At 43.8% G+C, this 22546-nt stretch overlaps 1 protein-coding gene across 1 annotated transcript in view; it reads right to left on the bottom strand.

The window, feature by feature from the left end:
• snd1 (staphylococcal nuclease and tudor domain containing 1) overlaps nt 1-22546 on the bottom strand; it is a 158599-nt gene that overhangs the window by 60176 nt on the left and 75877 nt on the right. The window lies entirely within an intron of this gene.

Raw genomic sequence — 22546 nt, forward strand, 5'->3', positions numbered from 1 at the left:
AAATTGCAAACACTGAATCTCTTCAATGTAGAAATCCCAAGATCTGCACAAACGGTAAGCGTTGGCCTTAAATTAGTGTTGTGCATGCACTTTGACTTTAATTAAGACTGAAAATTTTGCCATTCTATTTTTTTTTTTTGTAATGTAAATCATTTGCAATTAGTGACAGCAAAGTTGCAATTCCCTTAAGTTAACAAATGAGGGCAGTGAAATGGCTAACCCTGCTGACAGAGGAGGAAAGATCTCCCAACATTTCCCACGATGGACTATAACCAAATTCTGCCTATTCAGGCTAATTATCTATTCATTACATTTTGTTTCATAAGTGATGGACGACCGGGGAAAGAAGAGAGAGAGAAAAGAAGAAAAATCTATCGATTTTTTTATTATGTTTTTTCATCCTACTCTAAAGCCTCTCAGTCAGCGAGAAAGTGAGAGGGCAGGTGTGCAGAAGAGATAGGGAGAAGTCAAGCGATTAAGACTCGGGCTGCTTAGCCCTTCAGCCACAAGGGAAATCTGAGGGGAATTAAGTTTGTAAACTGCTCTGCCTTGTTCTCGACTAAAGTAAAACGCTTTTATTAATGAATACATAATCTGCTCTCCTATTAAGCTCAAAACTGACTACCTAGGCATATAGCGGCGACATACATATATTTCCACTTTCTAGATCCATCAAGCCATCGGCAGATTGGAAAATTACTACAAGGTGTGTGAGGCACAAGGTGTGTGAGGCACAAGGTGTGTGAGGCACAAGGTGTGTGATATGACATAATAGCGTTAATAGTAATGAATGTACTTGTCTGTATCATATAAAAAAGGTGCTGCTTGAATTACAAAAGAGCAGCCAGGACATTTGTCAAACCCTCCCAGGTCTTGTCCGTGATGCAATCTAAGTTCACTCGTGCCTCATCTGCCTCCGTTTGATCTGCTTTTTCTGATTCTCCTTCTCTGCTACCTCAGATCCTCGCCCCATGTTATCTTTCTTTGTCTCTAAGTGCAGACGCAGTTACATAACAAGGCTATTACAGCAGCACCGGTCCTCCAAGCACCCAAATGTCGAAATGGGCGAGTGCCCGGAAAAGAAAAAAATAAGGCAAAAAGGATAGAACCTACTTAACTGTCACCAACTGCCACGAAAGGCAACAAATCCAAAAATGAAAATAACACTTGACAGCTCAACACAACAGCCACACAAAAAAAATGGCAATACGGAGAGGAAATAAAAAGCTCCAGTGTCGGACTGAAACAAGATGTTATAAAGTTGTATGCAATGATGAGAACAATAAAGAATCTCTCAATCCTTGAGAACAATAAAGTCTGCACACTAAAAGCTCCTTAAACCATTATCGCCATAAAACAAAACAAAAGGGAGGAGATACAACCGTCATTTTAGCTGCCTTTGTAGAACGAGTGGAAGACTATTGACCCCCGATTAGCATTGTGCTTGGCAGGTGAGGTCTAATAAACGTTCATCAGCTGAAGTAGTTTAATCACAGTTCAAAAGGAGGACATTACACACTCAAAAGTCCCATTTGCCTGTTTGCTTCCATATGGCGGATGATTTACAATCATTCTGTAAAAGCTCTCCAAATCCTTCCGCAGAGATTTCAGTTAGGATGCAGGAAGCTATCTCGAGGTCAAAGAGATTCTCTCTCTCTCTCTTTCTCTCTCGCTGCCCCCATTCCTGTGCGCCCGTACGTTTGCGTGAGGAAAATAGAAGTCTCCTGGAACAACTAGATAAATGTGATGAATGTAACGAGCATGTGGCGGAATCACACAGCCGGACAAGTCACATCCATCACGCTTCCACGGGGTCAGATGAAAACATGCAGTGATGAAAGAGAGGGAGAGAGAGAGAGAGAGGGAGGTAAAGATATGCTGAGGGGAGGGAGTGGTTTAAGTTGAATTATTGGTAACAAAGATGTGTTTCAATCCAAATAAAACCATATTAGTCTTAGCTTTCCCCAGACCACTTCAAAAAGATAAATGTTGTTAACCAAACCGTAAAAGGCCTGCTACAATTCTATGACGAGAGGTGGCGAGATTGTACAAAGCATTTATAATAGTATCCACAAAGGAATCAGTAATATACTAGAATACATGAACAATGACGTGATTGACATGCGGCAGCAAAGGTAATAGGTTACAATCATATACAGTCCATCTGTAAAAGACGCAGTGAAGCCGACTTCAAGTAGTCATTGAAGTCACATCTGTGGTCTTATTTATCTTCATAGGATAGTGCCGTACCCAGACTGAAGTCAGAAAAATATGTAAATGATAAACCTTGGGTGACCAATATCTTGAAAGCATCATTAAATCAAATGAAGCTGGCATTCCACCAGGCATTGGGGAAGAGAAATTAAATAATAGAAAGCTCAAATGGGAAATTAAGAAGGACACGTGAATTCATTAAACCAAAGTGGAAGCCCAATTTTCCACCAGCAGATTAAGATCAACTTGGAGAGGCTTTAAACCCATGGCAGGATTGCAGAGCGTTGCTACAATATGTTGCACTTTAATTGAAAAAATGGACTAACAACGGCTTGTTTATCCATCGAGCAATCATTGCCAATAACCAGAACTTTATCTTAATGATTTAGAGGGTGCTTCAAGGCAGTTTATGTCTTTGTGTAAGAGGATTTTGTTCCTTTATATTTTTAAAACAATACTTGTATCAATTATTTTATCTGTTTTAGCTTTATCTGTATTTAAATTATAGTGTTTGTGGTTTTTACATAGATACATTATTGTTAAGAACTGTTTTTTATATTTGTTCCATCTATAATGCAACAAACACCTGAATAGAAATACATAAAACAAAACAAAAATAGTTAAGGATTATAGAAAACCACGAAAAACTGCTACTGTGGGTTTCCCGCTATGCTTCCCTGCTTTGTGTGATGACACAGCGCCGCAGCAGAGCACAGGAGCCGGATCCAAGACGGAACAGCTGAGTTTTACAAACACACACACACACACACACACACACTCACACACACACACACACACACGACATTTGAGATCCTCATCCATTTAAAGTAAATAGCTTGGGTTACAATGTGGAGAGGACAGGGGAGGCAGAGTGAAAACTGCTTTGAGTCGAGCCCAGATGGTTCCCAGTGGAGGCTTCCTCCGAGCCAAAATGGCTCCCGCCGGAACACAAATGGGCTCTGGTAATCTCATAAACGCTGGGATTGTGTCGACACAGTGGACGGAATAGAGAAAAAAGCAAAAATATGCGCGCGCGCGCACACACACACACACACACACACACACACACACACACACACACACACACACACACACACACACACACACACACACACACACACACACACACACAAAGCCATGCATGTGTGCGTGCGGGGCACATACACATGTGCAGTCATTCTCAACTACAAAAGACAAAGCCATTTGGTACCATTGAAGTGAAACCTGGCCCGAGGGCACGTTTTAAAACTGCAGCAGATTTAATTCACTTAGCTGTTTGAAAGTGAATTAAAAAAAAATCCAAAAAAAAAAGACTGAGGTAGGTGACACATCATGTCAGAGCCAAAACCTGCACTAAAAGAAAATGAAAGAACACCGATGGGTTGGCAATTTAAAAAAATTGGCAGGCGGTGGGATTTTCTTTTATTACCACATCCCAAACAAAAAGCATGTTGAATACCTGGAAGGGGGGAAAAGAACGCAGCTAACGGATAATAGTTTAAGGAGAGCAGGGCGTGTCCACTTTTGTGTTCAAGCCATTTAAGACTCCACAAGGTCGAACATGGCACCCGGGGTCAGACGCTCAAAGCAGGTATTGCTTTATGCACACTGCATGTGCCATGCATTCTCTGGAGCAGGGCATATACATAACGCAAGAAACAGAGGAGATTAATCTGTCAGTCAGCGCTTTCAATCATTACTCACGGTAACTCTTGCACTATTTAAAAAACGGGTTTTACTGCATATTCCAATTACTGCGATCACAGTTATCACCAGAGAGATTTAGGTCCGCACGAGTCAAATTACCAGTCCTGGTCGTAAAAGTTTAAAGGCAGAGACGGAGGCAAACATAGCATTTGTTATTCGAGTTTACTCCAGGCTGCTGCTGCTGGCGTGTGAGTGAGTGAGAGAGATAGTGTGTGTGTGTGTGTGTGTGTGTGTGTGTGTGTGTGTGTGTGTGAGAGAGTGTATGTGCTTGTCAAAGAGGGCTCTGCAATGTGCAGATGCAAGCAGTGAACACCACGAAAAAAAAAAAAAAACAGACTGGCAGGTGGAGACGCTTTGGCATGTCTTCATTCATTCTCATTAAGCAACACAGAGGCGGCCGCTTTTATGGCTACTCTCCTCTGCCACTTAGCTTGGCTCGCTGAAATCTCTGTGTGTCTGTACGTATGAAATCAAATCAGAGTAAGAAAAAAAAAATCAATAGTTTTTAAGTAGCAAGTCCAATGATGTCGGGGATAATATTTATGTGTTTTTTTTTTTTGCGCTCGCCTGACAGTATTTGAATATTAAGGGTTTGAGTGTTCATCGCATTAATGAATCGGGGTGTATAAATGTACTGTATGTCAGCACACTCGACTGATATGACAAGGGAAGGCCACGATAACTAACTGTAACCGAGAGTACAAGCGTCGGTATTTTCATTCTCTCCGTCATACAATCCCGCTCATCTTGCTCATCACCATGACTCAGAGAAAAATAAATACGACAGGCGGACGAACGGATGGATGAAAAGAAAGTCAGAGACAGAAAAATGAAAGAAAAAAAATGAAAGAAAGACTGGAGTCACTCCCACCTACAGCCCTTTGCTCATCCAGCAGAATAAGCCATTCATCAAACTGAGCCTTGGAGAAGATTGAGGGGAGTGATGTGGAGGTGTGTAGCGTGTGTGTGTGTGTGTGTGTGCGAGCGCGCGTGCTGGGGCAAAGGGATCAAACCTCCTCTCAGCAATGAGTGCTCCTAAGCCCGAGATTGGAGGTGCAAAGTGGGGAGAAAGAGAAAAAATGGGAGAGCAATCAGATAATCGCTATACCTTAATTCATATGCTTAGCCTTCCCCATTCACTTAAACGAAGAAGAAGAAATCAATGGCTCTGGACACTTAATTCAGAGTCATGAGTGTCGCGTGAAGAGGACAGTTTTTCCTTTATACGGCCACATGTGGATTGAAATACAGAAAGCCGAGCACTGGCGTGTCGGCCTCGCTGCTTTAAGACCAGTCTTGTGTGAAAAACTCTGTTCAGGGGAATGAACGACCCCGTCCTACAAAAAAATAAAATAAACAACATCTCACAGAGTTTCTTGAAATGATGCATTTCCACCCCGGAGCGAGACGTCCATCCACAACTCAGATTTCAACCAAAAATCAATACCTCCGGAAGGTGTTCCTGTTGGGCGGCGATAATTAATCAAAGTTAAATTGCAAACTGAATGAAACTGTCCAGAACGACATATGAGCGGGGAGCAAAATAATTAAACTGACAAGTACTACTAAGTAATAAACGCGCTATTAGTGTGACAGAGTCCCGACGAGCCATGACAGCTGGGCTAAAGGGAGCTCGCTCGGCTCCACAGTGATCCTGTAATACGTGCGTGTGCGAGACTCCCAGCGCGTGTGCTGATAGGTGTGTAATTGTTTGCTCGCCGGAGAGCAGGAACAACATCTCAGTAACGCTGTCACCGCATTTGTGAGGGCACTGACAGTGTGGACAGCGCTAACCAGAGAGGAAACGGAGGCTACGTCCTAATGTGTGTGTTTGGTAATCCTTGCTCGCAAAAAAAAAAAAAGAAGGGAAAGATAAGAAAAATGACAAGCTGCTTGCTGAAAGTCAATCTTCTAAACACCCGAAGCTGTTTACATAGAAGGGCTGTCATTTGGTTGAAAAACAGTGTGTCACCCTCTAAAAAATACTTCCCACAGCCCATTATCTATAATGCACGTCCATTACTAAGGTCCATAAACTGCTGTTAATGGAACATATTAGTAGCACATCGTAGTGAGGAAACGGGGTCATATGCTAAGTCCCTTAAAATAAACGGCAGCTATTGAAATATAGTCACTTTTTCAGGTGTTGTTACACTGAAGGCCTCCCGATAAAGAGACATAAAACCAACAAAAGGACGGTTCTTCCTTAAGTGCGACACTTGCTCAGTACATATCGCACTCCCTCCCACCAGAAATGCATGAATATGAAATGGGAAAATGTGTTGGCATGTCACTGAGGTATGATTGAGAGAGGAAAGGGCCGATAAGTTCTGGAAGGAATCTATAAATATAGATTCCTTTTCTTTAAAGAAAGAGAGGAGGGGAGAGGGAGACACAGAAGAATAAATTAATGAATTAAACAAACCGCTATTGATCCCTTAATGGCATAGATCAGGCAGGGATGTAAATAGTGTGTTAATGGGGCTTGTAATTACGAAAAAAAATAATCCTCACACACAGTGAACAGCAGCAGGTGGGCTGTGAACTGATGACTCGTGAAGCTCCCACTGAAAAAAGAGGGAATTATGGCCAGAGAGGGTAAAAGAGGTCACTGCCCATCGAACAGTGGCAGAATGTGGGCAGTGATAGCGGTCCTGTTTTTATTGACATCTGTTAAAATGATTGACCTATTAAAAGTTTCAAACACTACGACATCATAACGTATCCATTGAAAAACACTGAGCGATCTTGAAAAGGAGAAAAAGACAATAGTAGCGGATAAGTCAAGTCAAAAAGGTAAAACATTTTCTCAAGCAGATAATAAAAGGAAGAGCATAGTCTGCTGGTTAGCAATGATATTCCCTTTTATCACAATATCCACATAAAACATATTCTAAAAACCTGGAGGAAATAGACTACAATATCAGCAACACAAAGCCAGAGGGATTTCCAGAATGAAATGAGGGAGGATGAGGTGAAGCTTCCCTGTCGGCTGTCCTAAGCCGGTGGGACTCCTGTGTGCGCCGGTTATTGACCGTCCCGGCTTTTGGCAATCTAGCAGGACAGCTAAGCTCCAGGCCAAGGGCTAAACCTCTGGCACCAAATCCAAACTAGGTTGCTTCATTAACTATCAGACATGTTGATCAAGTAAAGCTTAGGAAGGGGGGGCTCTAAACATCCCAAAAAAGAAAAGAGGGATCATGCTATCAGAACTAAAAGAAGTGAAACTGGCACGGTTTGTGTAAGCCAGAGCATCAAACTGTTAATACTATACTTTACATTCAGTACTTTAGTATTAATAAGCAGCATTCAAAATCTAAAAGATGATTAACACACTATAATGTAACTGTAAGCAGGCCTGAGGGCACTTAAGTATCCATCAATGTATGTTAAATACATTATTAAACAGCTATATCTGCTTAAAACAACATTATAGTGTGTAACATAGGGTTTATTTGCTATTTATATCATGCTCATGAATGCTAAATAGGGGGTACTTGTTGCCAAACAACATTTCATTGTGCAAGAGCAACACATAGGTGGAAATCGAGCGCATTTGATGATGACAGCGGAAGAAAGAAGCTCTCCATTTGCAGCGTGGTGTAAAGAATGGATGGGCCCGAGCTCAGCAGGATATTGCCGTTCACAGCGCTGACTGCAGAGTCGAAGTGTATCTCAATCTGGCGGCCTAAACAACTTGGTGGCAGAGTCACACTTCCTCACATACCAACAGTCTACAGTTATAACAGCAGCAGCACCAAGGAAAACAAATCTTCCACCGGCACCACAGCAAACCACAGTGGCCTTCAGTGCTGCAGGAGCTAAGTGATGTATACCTGTCCACCTGTTTCTGGAGTAAACGGCCCATCTTTTTTTAAGTTTGAGGAAAAGCAGTTAAACTTGGCGAGCTTCTTTTTGGGAAAGCATCAATATCATGTTGGAACAGACTCCAACGTTTTAAAAAAAGGCAAAACCTGCTGATTCAGATTTTCTTTCCAAGAACTGTTGCCAGATACAAAAACATTTTTGTAACGTTTCTTTCGTGGAAAGAATTAAAATGCAAGTGTGTTTATACACACAACAACTTCTCCGAAACGGCACCAAGTTACAGTACCATCTCTCTCTCTCAAACAAATCGTAAAGTTATTCCAATCATTTTTAAGGTTGGTCCTCCTGGGCTCATGCTGTTACAAATCGCGAAGCTCCGTGTCTTCTTCGCTCAAGCAGAAGAACTTTGACCGACATTGAAGCCCACAACGTGTGCACAACGTAAAACTACTGTGCACACGTGTCAATCCGGCGTCAATGGAACAGCAGTATGCACACTGGACAGGAATGTGTTCCTGACGGTGTCAATGTGTGTGGAGACTCTCTCAGGGTGATCAATGTGACTCAGGGGGGTTAATACATCATTGTCAGTTGCAGGTTGATGCCTGACGATGGCAGGGGGGGGAGAAAAGTCCAACGGCTTCTCTAATGGCCAGGGTCATTAACGCTCAGGCAAACAGGCATGATCTCCCCTATTACACCTGCCTAAGTTCCCATTAATGAGTTTTACATTCATCAATAGGTAATTGATGTTCACCGTACGGACAGTGAAGGTGTGTAAAGGTGAAGTCTGTGGAGAGGGTTAAAGGAAAGCGATGGAGCAGCCAGCTGCATAAGTCAGACGTACATCCAGTTCATGCAGGCGGGAGACAACATATAGCCTGGCCTCACTCTTTCAAGTCTTTCAAGCTGAGATCGAAATATGTCCGCTCCATAAATTACTGAGAGATTGGAGAAAAATTAGGCTCTAGGGTTGATCCGATCAGAAATCAATAACTTTCTGTCAGAATAAAAATGCTAACAGCAAAATTGTACAAGATAGTAGTGGCTATATTTCCTTGTGGTCGGCCTTAGTAAGAGTTAATATGTTGACACACGGAAAAACTAAAAGCGAAAGAGATGCAGAGGCAGAACAGTCATTCAAAGGAGGGCTTTGAAAGATGTATGACCCTTCACAGAATAGCAGTCGGAGCAAAGATGGACAGAGAAAAAGCAGAGGTCAATAGTGAGTCGATCAGAGCGGTTGTCCTCTGCCAATGACCTACAGTAGACTACCAAACTAAAGCAATAAATTATAGAGAGATCTCCTGCCGGGGGGTGTTTCAGGACGGCGCCAGGCATTTTAAGTGGCATATTGTCAAAACAAATTTGTCCCTTTGCTAGTGACACACAATCTGAAACAACTGAATGACTTTGCATCCTTTTATCATTTGGTGGCTGTTTGCTCAGGAGGTATGTGGAGTGGGAGAACGATCCATTAAAGTCAATGAGCTAGTGAATTCAGCCATTATCCTCTCAGATTGCAGTTTGGAATGTATTTTCAGCATTGATCAGACACAGTTGTAAACCATTAAAAAGTACACACAAACAAGGTCATGCTGAATTGTACAAAAAGGAAATTGACTCTGGTCGGAACCTGCGGGCCTTTATGATGCTCACTGACCTTCGTGAACTTACTTCCCTCCCCAAAGCCACAACATGTACAACAATTAGACACCATAGGGGTTTGACAGGCACCAGCGCGATGAAAAGGGTCAGGGGCATTGAGTAATGCAAGACCGCTGGCTATGAAATGACGGACTACGTTCAACATCAGTTTCTCACTATGTGCCCTAACGGATCAATACTGTTGATCCTTCAACTAAAACACTGTGCATGGCTGAGGCCTCCCATTTGAGTCCATTACCTGACTCCCTTTGGTCCTGTCGTCTCGGGTTGAAGTCAAAAAGGAAAAACTGTAATAGTCGGCAAACCTAATCATGCTAAACCTGTAGTTAAATGAGTTTATAGATCCTTTGTTACCCAGATGGAAGCACAGCACAGCCCACACGCAGCACTGGTAATGGCTGAGCGATGGCACGACTCCATGTTGGGCCTTAACAGCCTGGTTATTAAAATCAATAACAGCAATAACTACAATCCATCTCATTTTTAAGAGTGGGGCAACATGGCCTGCCGGTCGATGAATATTGAGCGACATTTGTAATATTACTAATATCATATAATTCCCCTTAACTGGGCGCCGAGAGGGCGCAGGTGGGAAAACACAAATTGAACTGGGCTGCGAGTTATTGAACGGCGGTTGAAAACAAATGCCACGTAGCACTGGGAAAGTTATTACTTTGGAACCGTTTTCTCATTTTGTCCACGCCACCTGGCTCCTACCGATCTAAATGGAAACAAAAGGGGAGGGCGACGCAAAATTAATCGCCGCTCTGGAAACGTTGGAATGGACACTGTAGTTTGATTTTCAAGCATTTTTTCACTTAGTTGCCAGAAACACGTTGTGTTCTGGGTTGAGACGTCCAGCATCTTGAGGCCCCGTGGGGTATTGGGAAGCAATGAGAGGTAAGAGTCCAAATCTTCAAAATCGCTGCCTGAAGCAGTGAATGCTTGGTGGGAGCAGTCAAGCCACATTGAGCACATTTAGGGGTGGTCCAAATGATTGGGCAGGGCATTAAGCCACATTACCTTCCAAAATGACAGCGTTGCTTTCCTTCAGATCCATTTACAAATATACCTTGGAGTACATAACCGATAAAGAATGGCCATTATTTTGCAATCACTGAGCAGTACAGCAGCGAGGAGAAGGAAATAACGACGCCATGCTGTCCCCGAGCACTGCTTTTGTCGAGGAGCATACTATATCCTCCCGAATCATCATAGTGGTGACATGTGAAAATGCTGTGTAAAACCTCTGTACTGTGAAATCCACCACATGAGCGGCGGTTTCTTCACTCATGCTCCACTTGCCAGAGCTTTATTAATCAATTTAGGATTTCATAATGGAATTTTAAATATGCATGATTCTGTGGCTGCAATGACCAAACTACGGTGGAGTGCCATGGCCCCATGTAGAGAGAACCGTGGGGTGACATGATTCTTCCATTTCAGTGCACTGACGGCTGTCGCTGATGAGGGCAACTTTAGTTGGACAAAACTCAGCTGGAGTCTAGTCAAAGACAGAGTGGGGACTAGTTGACAACATCAGAAAAGAGGCAACCCAAAAATATTTCTTGATTTGTTTAGTTTTCTTTGATTCAATAGGACAATGTTCAAAATGGATGAATTAAAAAACAGCAAGCCAAATCAGACGCGGACATTAATATACAGGAATTGTGATGCTGCTTGGGTTCATTATTCACTTCCAGCCTACAGTAGTGACAGAAATGTCCACTTGCTCTGAAATAAATGTAAGTTCAATTACCTTAACACAAGCATTCTGTCAGGCAGAGAAAACTACTGAAAGAAAACCCAATGATACACAGCTTTATCGCCGATGATGGGGAAGGAAAGAAAAACATTTCTACAGCTTCTGGCATCATGGCTGTGCTATTTGGACTTCAATGACCTCGGGAGGGGGGAAGATGGCGGGTGAAAGAGAGAAGGGCGCGGGACAATCATAGCCGGGCCATCATCATTTGTCTTCACCTCCTTTTCTATCCTCTTTCACCAGTTGACACGGCAAATGGCACAGCCAGCCTGTGTCACTCAAAAAGCCATTTCTGTCCTCCCAGACCCTGCCTGTGCTGACAGAGTGAGAGAATGAGGAAAAGGGGAGGGGGGAGGAAAAGAGCCAACAGAGGCATTTTTCAACATGGCTTTTTGTCAATTTCTGCGTGCTTGTCAAAAATGAGAGGCATTGCCCGGTTGCTAGGCTAGTTGAAGAGTTGTTAGGCAAGGGTGGAAGTTGGAGTGTGGGAAAAGTGGTGGAGACGAGCTTGAAGAGGTACTCCACGTTTCTATAAACTAGTAGTAAAGAGTCAATATGAAGGCTGCCACGAGTCCTATAGACAGTAGGACATTGGGACTCCATCTAACTGCATTTAATCGAGTTCAAAAGGCAAACAAAAAAAGATGGCAGATGCAGGAGTCGAGAAGAATACGCCTCCTGGTTTGGAGATTGTCGCTTGCACACCAACTATGAGGTACTCAGAGAGAGCATATTATAGCCAAGCAAAATGAATCTGTCATGTCAACAGGTAGTATGAGATCATATAATAAGAAATGATGATCTGACCTCAGTCAGCAGCATGCAAGATGAAAACCTTGTGACGAATCGTCCTATAATCATCCTTCCTTTTTGGCAAGCCAATTCAACCTCTCTGCAAGTTCCATCACGGAAATGGCAACCGACGATCAACAGATGAGATAGCGGATTGAGATGGATGGTGCGTGGTTGTGTGTGTGGGGGGCGGGGCTGAGGGAGATGGATTGAATGAAGTCATGCCTACTTAGGAGTCAAGCAAGTGTCTGTTGCTGGACTGCAAATGATATGATTTGCGTTTGGACCAGTCTGACTGCAATAGCACCTGCCCCATGGTAATTTTGATCTGATCAATGTGCCAAATAAAAGAGATGGCAGCCACCTTGCAGCGTGTGCTTGGTTAGCACACCCACCTTCAAGGACATGTGCATTACTTAACCACACTCTTGAACATACTACACAAGTATCAAGAGGGAATAGAATTAACTATGTCCATGGAAAGGCAGGTTGTTTTTTTCCGTCTTTCATTGTTAATATTCGGCATGAGCCTTCAACCCACAACACCTTCGGTTTGTTCTCAACTTGTTTCTGTGACTTTGTTTCCATCATCTCTTTCCTCGCTTTTTCTCCTTCAATTTGAGGAAGGAAAGAAAGAAAAATAATCTGAGTCAAAAACAAGAGTGGGCCTCCAAACACCTCTATAATGAGGAGACCTAAGAGGGAAGTGGGACTAACATTTGGTGAATGAGATTGAGCGCACAATGGAGGAAGAAGTGAAAGTGGAAAAGTGAGGGATGAGAAGAGAAAGGCGGAGAAAACTCAGGGACAAAAGTGAGTGTTAAAGGCGCAATTTTGTATTTTCTTTTCTTCTCCATCCCTCCTCTTCCTGGCCCACAAGACTACAGAAAGGCAGATGCTGTTAATCAGCACTACCTCAGAGAGGACATGCTCTGACTGGAAAATCAGCTCAAAAGGTACAGAGGGGGAAAAATAATAAAAGAAGCAAAGTTTAATTTAGCTATTCATTCATCACACACAGGGCGGCTGGACTGTACGACACAAAATTCATATCAAGGTATAGTTTTAATTTCACACAGTAATAATCTATCTATGGGACAGAAACAGAAAATGTGTGAACAGATGAATTCAAGTAAAAGCTTTTAAATTACATACATTACATCAGATGAAATTGCTCCACAGCTGGGATCTCGGAGAATATGGAGAGCAATGAGTGAGTCATGAATCAGTCGACAATGCCAGTACTGCGTTATCCCTTTTAAAAAGGCACCTTCAGGGCCAAAGCTCATGTCAAAGCCGCAGCACAATTAACCGTTCCTTCCTTTTGCTTGTGAACACCTCGAGCGGGATTGTGAAGTGTGTGCGCAAAACATGGCTCATTCACAGCTCGATACGTTCCAAAGCAATACCATACAATGGAAACAGGAGGCAAGAGGGCCGAGTCGAGGGCACATGAACAAAAATGACTTCCTGAAGCCAAGTGATGTCACTAGTTACTGTAATTTGGGTTTATCGGCGTGGTGAAGGCACTAATTGACTTTTGTTGCTTATAATTCAGGTAAAAATGTTCCTCAAGCTACCGCCGTCACCATCTTTGGCAAGTAGTGTCACTATGGAAACACGCGATCTTGTCTACTACAGCATCTGAGCAACAACCGGGTGTCTATTTGAGTGTAATCCAGCAGGATAATGTACAAAATAATGACAGGAGTTTTGCAATGAAAAAGACAGCACAAGTGTGTGTTGAAACGTGCTCATACTTCGGATGAATTCTATTGAACGGGCACACATCCACAGCGGACCACAAACGATTGTTTCCTGACACATTTGGCTTGGGAAAAAAAAAGCCTTTTTCTGCAGAAGAGCTTTTAAAACCACCAGGTGTGTGATATGACAGCTCCAAATAGGATGGATAACGGTCACTTCAAAAACAGGCAGCAGAGCACACACACACAAACACACACACACACACACTTCAAATTCAATTCCAACAATGTGGCCACAGGCAACGGCCGACACCGCACTACCACCACGGAGTAACAAGCCACAATAATCCCGTGGCCAGCTCTGCACTCACGCTGTCCTGACTTACTGCTTGAATACCCAACGAGGCACATTTTAAGAAGTAAAATGATATGTGCCATTCTTGTCTGAAGGCTGTTGTCTCGTGGCGCTTCTGCTGAGTGAATAAGGTGAGTAATCAATTGTTTCCTCAAAAGAACATTTGAAGCAATGTGTCTTAGTGGTTTCATCAATTTCCAGTCTTTTATTGCAGTGCACAGCTGAGCTGCTAAATAAATGGATGGCAGAAGGGTAATAGGCAACAAGAAAAAACAAACAAATGGCAGCACTTGAAGACGAGCGTCGAGACGGTGCATATTGAAATGAAAACGGTTTGTTAAACAAAAAACAAAAACCACCTGAATGAAACATTTGAGTCACCCTTTAGCAGAAAATTGAGCAAAACTTGAGATACTTGTCTCTACTAGAGCAACGAGTTGAGTAATGGACCGAGAACACATGGGCAGTACTGAAGCAAAAACAGTTCGTAATAAAGATTTCCTTGCTCAGATATTACAGGCGGCTCCCATACGTTATGACAGGACTCTTTTTAGCTGATTTTCAATTTTTAAAAGTGACCTGCTGATTCAGAATTTGTCCTTGTTCCAATTTTCCCCCAAAGAAGCTAAAATTGACGGCTTATATCTTTGGAACTTTTCTTTCGCGAAATCTAGTTCTGAAATACAGCGATAGATTTTCAGCAGGATGTCAAACAATGTGCGTCAGGATGTCCACCCCGACTACAGTTCAAGTGACCCACACTGGTGCCAGTCGGAGGATTGTAGTCAGTGGCATGCGTGCAACAGAGGTCTTTAAAATTACTTCAAGCAAACAATGGCAGAATAACAAAGAACAAACTGACAAGATACATAATGTAGCTGAGCTATATAGGTCACACTTAATGTAGCTGCTAAATGTAGACAGCCATATATGTAAGCATTGTGGAAAAGAGGTGGAATTCGTCCATGTGTATTTGTAAAACGTTCAAGAGCCCTATGGAGGGCTTCACGGCTCATTTAATCAATCCCCTTGATATCATGTAAAAAGTAAAAATTTCACTGCATTATAAAACCACAGACATGTATCTGAGTATGACCATATGTGACTGTGTGCAATGCTTTTCCCCAGATACGGGTCTAAGAGAGCAGAAACAATTTGACGTTGGGGATAGTGCAGTTAGGAATCCATCTTGAGGACGATCTGCCACTCACAGTTATTCTCTTGCGCAAATACAAAAAAAGTGGCATTTATATACGGGCACTTAAAATCCTACCACCTCGAGAACTGAAGCATAGCCGTAAATGGGTTTTTATCATAAAATTGCATTTTCCTGTGAAACGCACAACACACAAATACGCCTGTCAGAACACTACTGGGAACACAGTATCAAAACTGCAGCCGATTGGCTTTTTTTTTGTTTGCGTTCTGCTCAGCAAAAGTAAGGAAAAAGTGCTAGCTCTCAAACAAATCATGCCTGTTCCATGCTGTGCGGATGTACCAGCAACCGTTACGTAGTCGTCATCAGAATTGCATGCAAAGTGTGTAAGTTTACAGCACATGCATCAACACACAGGCAATCTCATGTCAGCCGGATGTCTGCCCTCTACCAGTCCCTAATTTCCTTTCCCATTGCTCAGGGCAGGCTAGCCATACCAGTGTTAATCCCCAAAGCTATGCAGAAGTGCTAACATGCAAAAAAGGATTAGAGGCAAAATACGAGCAAAGCAGCTTGATGTAGAATAAAGGCACACGGCATTTCCCATTCTCCCCCCATTCTAGATCACTTCTACGACCTAATATTCAATATAGTCGACTTGTACAGCATGGTGCCACTCCCCTCTTAGCTGACACCACCGTTTCCCCACTCTTGTGTTTTCACCCACCAGCACATGTTGGCATGCGTAGTGGTACTTTGGAGAACTCAATCGACAACCAACCCTCAGCTGTCCTTAGTGACTGTAAGCGGACTGTGTGGGTGGACTGGCTCAGAGAGAATGGACTGCTGTGTTATTGACTTCAATTTAGAAAGTGCTGCATGCTGCTTTCACCCCCCCTTTACCTTCCTTTCATAGCCGGGACCCTGCTGGCCGCCAGCCGTAGCCTACGGTATTTGTGATTGCACTGCTACAAAAAAATAACCCACACATTTAAGCAAGGTTGCAGCGCATGGAGTTAAGGGAGAGGGGTTTCCTATGACCCATATCCCTGTTCCATTTCACTTGGCTCTCTCCTTCACCTAAATGTATACTTTTTCCTCACATTACTTCCTACCTTCAAGTCCACGGTCGCTTAGCAATATTGTCGACATCCACTCCGGTGTCTGTTTCTCAACCTTTAGCCCTCCCTCTCCGGCTTTGTCCTCTACCTGCTTGGGTGGACAGCTGCCGAAGTGTTGTATTGTTGGAGGCTGCAGGTACATCGGCACTGAACATTTGACGCTGTGCTGGCTGCGCTCATAGATTAGACACACTTAGCTTGGCTTCTCAAATCCCCCAGTATGGGAAAGCGATGGAGGCAGAGAGACAGCGGATATTACACAGGAAAAATAACTGGCTGGGAGGTGAATACTCGTATTAGAGGAATGGACACAAAAATAAATCTCCAGTACACACACACACACACACACACACACAAACTCCCACTGCTTCCCTGGAACTAAAATGTTGATGTTACAACAAAGACCCTTTATAACTACTTGACTGTGTGTGTTTTTCTCGTTATTATGTACACATTTGGGGAGAAGATAGTTCATTTGAACACAGATAAGGTAAACAGGGAACTATCAGTAATGAAATCCAAATTGAAAACATATTAGAAAAACGCTCCGTTCACTCCCCCCTGTCAGCTTTCTAACATTGGAGAGCAGTTCTCCATGCGGTGGGGTGTCCACTAAAGATATCTGGCACAAGGCAAAATACACAGCGAGATAGATGAAATGGCTTACAAACACACAAATGTGGTGGTGGAAAACAAAGATTATTGTCATGTGCACACACACACACAGAATCTCGATCTGCTGGACAGTGCTGGCGTAATCTGGGCGTGGACATGTGGGTTTGAAAAGATGAAAAGCCGTTTCATTCTTCTCTCCCATCCCTGGGTCTGTGCAGTGACAGGCCTCAGTATGGCTAATCCTCCCCTACATGGAGCTTGATGGAGATTCTGGGATTACCAGCTTCAGAGAAAAAACACTGTTAAGAAGGTAATTGTGGCTGTGAGTATAGGGAGGATAGTTGAAGGTCAGGGCATCATAGTGGGAGACGAAAGAAAGGTGGCCACTTGGAGTATGAAAAATGACCCGGGAGGAGGTGACGATGGCGTGGTGGTTAAAGATAACCTTGCAGGCTTCAATTCATGTCAATAGTGGAAGCTATGGAGTTAACAGACAAACTAAGGGATGCACGTTTGATCCAATAACCTCTAGCAGCAGACTTTTCAGACTTGTCATTAAATAAAGCGAAAGTACCATTATCAACGAAAGATGAGCTAAAGCATTTGTTAGAGTGCACAATAGATCACAGTTTTGAATCCTTTTTGATCCGGCACAAACAATGAAGTAAACAGAGACGAGTAGAGGTAATGTAAGAGCCCAAAATGGGACTAATGTCATATAATGTGGCAGAGTAACAACTCACTGGTTAAGATTTTTGTTTTGACAGAGCCAGGAGCACATGAAAGCAAAAGAAGGAGCGAGAGGGGTGGCACTGAATGAAGACGGCATCTCTGCTCTAAAGGAGCTAAAAGTCGAGAAGATTTAGTTGCTCTCTCAGCGGTGAATTACTATGTTTTTACCTTCACATTGCTCTGAGAAAGAGACATCCATTTCCTACGGCCTGGCAGTTGGCAAGGCAACATTGTGATGAACGCACATACAGGGATGCTCCATGAATCCCAATGAGGCCAGCTGACCAATGACGTGGCCAAGGCCAGACATGAGGAACATTAGCATATGGTGGGTTCAGCATAACGCATTGTATCACACACTCTTCAAAATGATGTACAGTATACTGTAATCTTAATTAAAAACTCAATTCTTAAAAATGAATGTGGCAGTAATTGGTGATTGGCAAGGTTTAAAATGTGAATTCATCATGGCCAAATCCCTATTTCCAAATAGGCATGAAGATCTCCTCCTATCTAGCTATCTTGGCTCATGCTGATTGGGTTAACAGTGCTAACCTACTTGTATCTTTCTTCTGCTTCCAGCTAACACGGCGCTAGGGCTAATCCCTGCTCTGGCAGCCCGTATGAACACAGCTCGACATAATAAAGCCCATTAGTCTGGAGACAATGGCTGCTAGCGAAGCTCAAATGCTGAATAACACAGGATAGAAGAAGAAAAAAAAAGAAAAAGAGTGAAAACACTCATCTTTTACTATGTGCCCTCAGTTGCCTTGACCTTAAACTGCCCCTATTTGAGATGGCATACACCAACTCCCATACAAAAACATATGCTGTATGAGCAAACACAATTAAATTGGGACTGCCTGCAAATAGTAGAGTAGCGGAACACTGAAAGAAGTAGAAGTTAAGAGAAGGACAGAGTTAGGAAAAAATAGGAAAACAAATAACTGGGAAAGAACAAGGGCAGTGGAATAAAAATGCAAAAAGGAGGAGGGAAAGAAAAAAACAAATGAATGGGGCAATGGACAAGTCAAGAATAGGGATAGTTTAAGAAAAGACGAAAAAGAACAACCGAGAACTAAACATCGCAAGCATATAAAGCATAGTCGTGTCATAGATAGGGGAACCTAACCTTGCATCTCAATAAAAGTGCCATCTCAATGCATTAATTGAAATGAATGTTCAATGTAGGGTATTGCTGAAAATGTTATCAATATATGCACGCTGCATTGAGTGGAGACCGAACAAGGTCAGTGAAAGCAGACGAGCAGGACCGAGCAGGTAACGGGGATGAAAGAAATCAACTCATCCAACCTGGGCTTACGGAAGCCACTAATATACCGTATTGGCTATTATAATCTCTTGATACGCTGGCATATGATTGGTGTGTGTCGCTGTGTGCGTGTGCGCCAGAGTGTGTGTATGTGATGAGAAATGTGATAAACAGGAAAAATCCCCACCGAGCAGTTTAAGCCTTTACTGGGACACTGATAGTGTGTGTGTGTGTGTGTGTGTGTGTGTGTGTGTGTGTGTGTGTGTGTGTGTGTGAGTGTGTGTGAGAGATACATAATCTCTTGCAGAATTAATTCCTGGAAATTGAAATGAAAATGGGAAAGGAAGTGTCTAGAAGCGGGTCCTTTGCCTCAAGGTCAGCGTCGTAGACTTTGGGGTGTGTGTGTACACATGTTTAAGTACGGTGGCCTGAAAAATCATTTGACAGTGTGGGCAAACAGCCACTGACATTACTGGAGACTTACACACACACACACACACACACACACACACACACACACACACACACACGAAAATGTGTCATAGTTCTCAAAAGTCAAGACAAGCCCAAAAATAGTGTGCCTCTTGTCTCCTTGAAAACGAAATCTCTCTCTCTGCCTCACAAACGCACACAAACAGAAAGCCATATGCTTGCCTCAGGGCCTCTACTGTAAATCTTTGATCCCAGCAATGGCAGAAGCAATGACATTATCATTAGATCTATCATTCAAACTGCACACTCCTAAACTCTTGATTGTCATTGCTGTTATGCTATACTGCAGGCCATTCACCCGAATGGAGCCAGTGACAAGCACACACATGCAAACAGACCCAGGCTGCTGACCTACATGTGACTGGCCGCAGCCCAGATTCGCGAGCACTCACCCCAGGGGATGGGCTCTGTAACGTTTGCATATACCCCCTCGAACACGCTGGCGGACAAGCCACACCAAAGTAGGTCTCGCAGTACCCCCGAACTACACCCAGTGCCCTTCTGGCCTCGTGCGTGGGGGGTGGCTCCACAGAGCCTCTAGTGAGGCGGGAGAGGACAGGGGTCGCACGGCAGGAGCATGTGGCTGGCATGAAAGCGTGAAGGTCCCGCATTTCTGACAGCTCATCAGCCGCCATCGGTCAGCAAGTCCTGGAAGTGAGGCCTGACAGCACGCTTCTTGTCAAGCCAGTGTATGTTTGTGCTGGCAGAATATAAACCTCGAAAGACACTCAAAGTCAAGCCGTTTAGCCAGGGCTATACATTTCTTTGCGTTGACCTGAACCACCAAATCAGATTCAACTTGGAAAGGCCACTGGCTTGGCGAAAGGCTTTTATCTGGTTTCACCTCCTTGCCAGTTTCAGGGCACTGTGCACATGCTGGACCATGGGAAAACCATGCTCTGATCACAGAGTTTGGCTGACCATCAAGCAATGTCGACCATTCCGGGCCAGGATCAAACTATAAAGCAAGTGGTTGACCACTTTTGGTCAGTGGAGCATTACGGAGTTTGGCAGGCCATGACCCATGCACCATCAGTAGTGAGAGAGCAGAGTGTCCACTGACAAGGGGAAAAATAGAGTGAGAATAGAAAAGAGAGGAAAAAAGAGAAATAGACGGGGCGGGCGCCAACAGGGGGGGGAGAGAGAGAGAGAGAGAGAGAGAGAGAGAGAGAGAGAGAGAGAGAGAGAGAGAGAGAGAGAGAGAGCTGTCCTGGCAGCGCTAGTCAGGTTACGGGTCAATGGAGAATTTTGGTTAGATAGTAGTCTGGGATGTACTGTGCTGGGTGGGTAAAACACCAACCTGCACTCATTCTGGGTCACTTGCTCATCAAATGGTGGCACACCCACACCTACAGGCACAGCACAGGCACCATCTGACACACAAATAAAGCTTACGGTGCCAGTAAGCAAACTGTTCTATGCTCTGCGTTTTTTTCGTCATCAATAATCACACAGAGAACAACACGCCCTCATTTGCAGTTGGCTTAACGGACAACAGATCAATGATTGATGTTTGAGCAGCACATTAGCCCCGCAGGCTGCATTTGTGCTGAACTGCTCTTGAACGCCTGCCGGGACCCATGCCCACATTATCTCATGTTTCACTTGTTGGGAGAATGCAGTGACGGAGATGCAGCAGTGCAGCACGCCTTTTATAGGAGCCTCCACATGGCCGCGGTGCTAGGGAATCCCTGTGGCAACTAAAGGAAGTCGCCTCTCTGTCTTAACAAAGGAACCCCCCCCTCCTTATACTCCTGTGGCTGCTGCCTTTGCTGTTGCATGAGCTTCATAGAAGCCCATTCGCATTTAACTGAAGTCAAGGAGAAAGTCTGTGTGTGTATATGTATAATATAGGAGTTGGCTCTATACTCCTGTGCCGGTGGGAATAACGTACTGCGCTACAGGCAGTGTGACCTTTTTGAGCTGGCGTGCTTTCTCTATCCACTCTCACTCTCTCTCTTTGACACTCAGACACACACACACACACACACACACATCAGCACCGTCACCGCTAGCTTTACCAAGCATCAATTACCCACACTGCTTCCTAGTTTAATGGCAATGGAGGGGTTGATGGGACAGGAGGGGGGTTGGTTTTGCCTCTTCTCCTGCGGCAGGAAGGTAAAGCATGTCTTGTTTTCTCCTGTTCGCTTTCCTGAACATGACCTTTATGGCTGCGTGCTTCCTGAAGCGACAGTTTGTGCTCAAATTGAGGGTTAAGGCCTGCCTGTTTAGAGCGCTCTAACTACCTGCAAAGGCATGCATGATGAAAGGGTCATGCTGCACTTGGTTCCCGTCACGGTTTGATTGTCAGCCTCTCCATCTGATAAATGGTATTAATAACGTAATCTAATCAATGTCTAAACAATCTAAACTATGAGTTCCATTGCACTGAATCAAGATTGAAAATGGATATGGCTTAAATCTCACTTAATGCCCTGACAACTTGTAGGAGATTGTATATAAAGAGTGACATAGTGACGGACAAAGAGTGAGCAGTGAGAAGTATAGACGCTTAGGAGGGTGAGGGTGGAGAGGCTGGTGAGTGTGGCTCAGTGGTTAGCATGCCCATCTTTCAATCAGAGGGTCGGTGGTTCCAGTCCCAGCTCCGCTTGTCCATGTTGTTGTGTCCTTGAGCAAGACACTTAACCCCTAATTGCTCCCCGTTGCTGTGTCTAGGGTGTATTGAGCAACATTTTAAGTCTCTTTGAAAAAAAGAGTCAGCTAAATGACATGTAATGTAATGAGTTAATGCACAAAACAAAGCACTACTCCAAGCAGAATGCGTCAGCAGTCCATTCATGTTCCTTTATTTTATACTGAGGGAATAAACGTAAAGAGAGCGCAAAAGATAAAGAGAATCAAAGACAGAGAGCGAGAGAACAGAGAAGGGAAAGAAAGAGAGATAGTGTTATGAGAGAGACAGGAGGAAGAGGGAGACAAACAGTGTCCTGTCTGCCTGCTGTTGCCACCACAGTAATACTGGAAATGTTTGTCAGACTTGTTGGAATGGCTGGATTCATACAAGGGGAGGAGTGGGTTAAAATATGGTTGCTGTGGGGATGCCACGGTCCATCTCTGCCTTTCGCTCGGACAATCCGTCTATTCCTCTAAGCCACACA

The sequence above is a fragment of the Clinocottus analis genome, unplaced genomic scaffold, assembly GCF_023055335.1.
Source record: "Clinocottus analis isolate CAN_PGR_092001 unplaced genomic scaffold, fCliAna1.0.p SCAF_20, whole genome shotgun sequence".
Lineage (NCBI taxonomy): Eukaryota > Metazoa > Chordata > Actinopteri > Perciformes > Cottidae > Clinocottus > Clinocottus analis.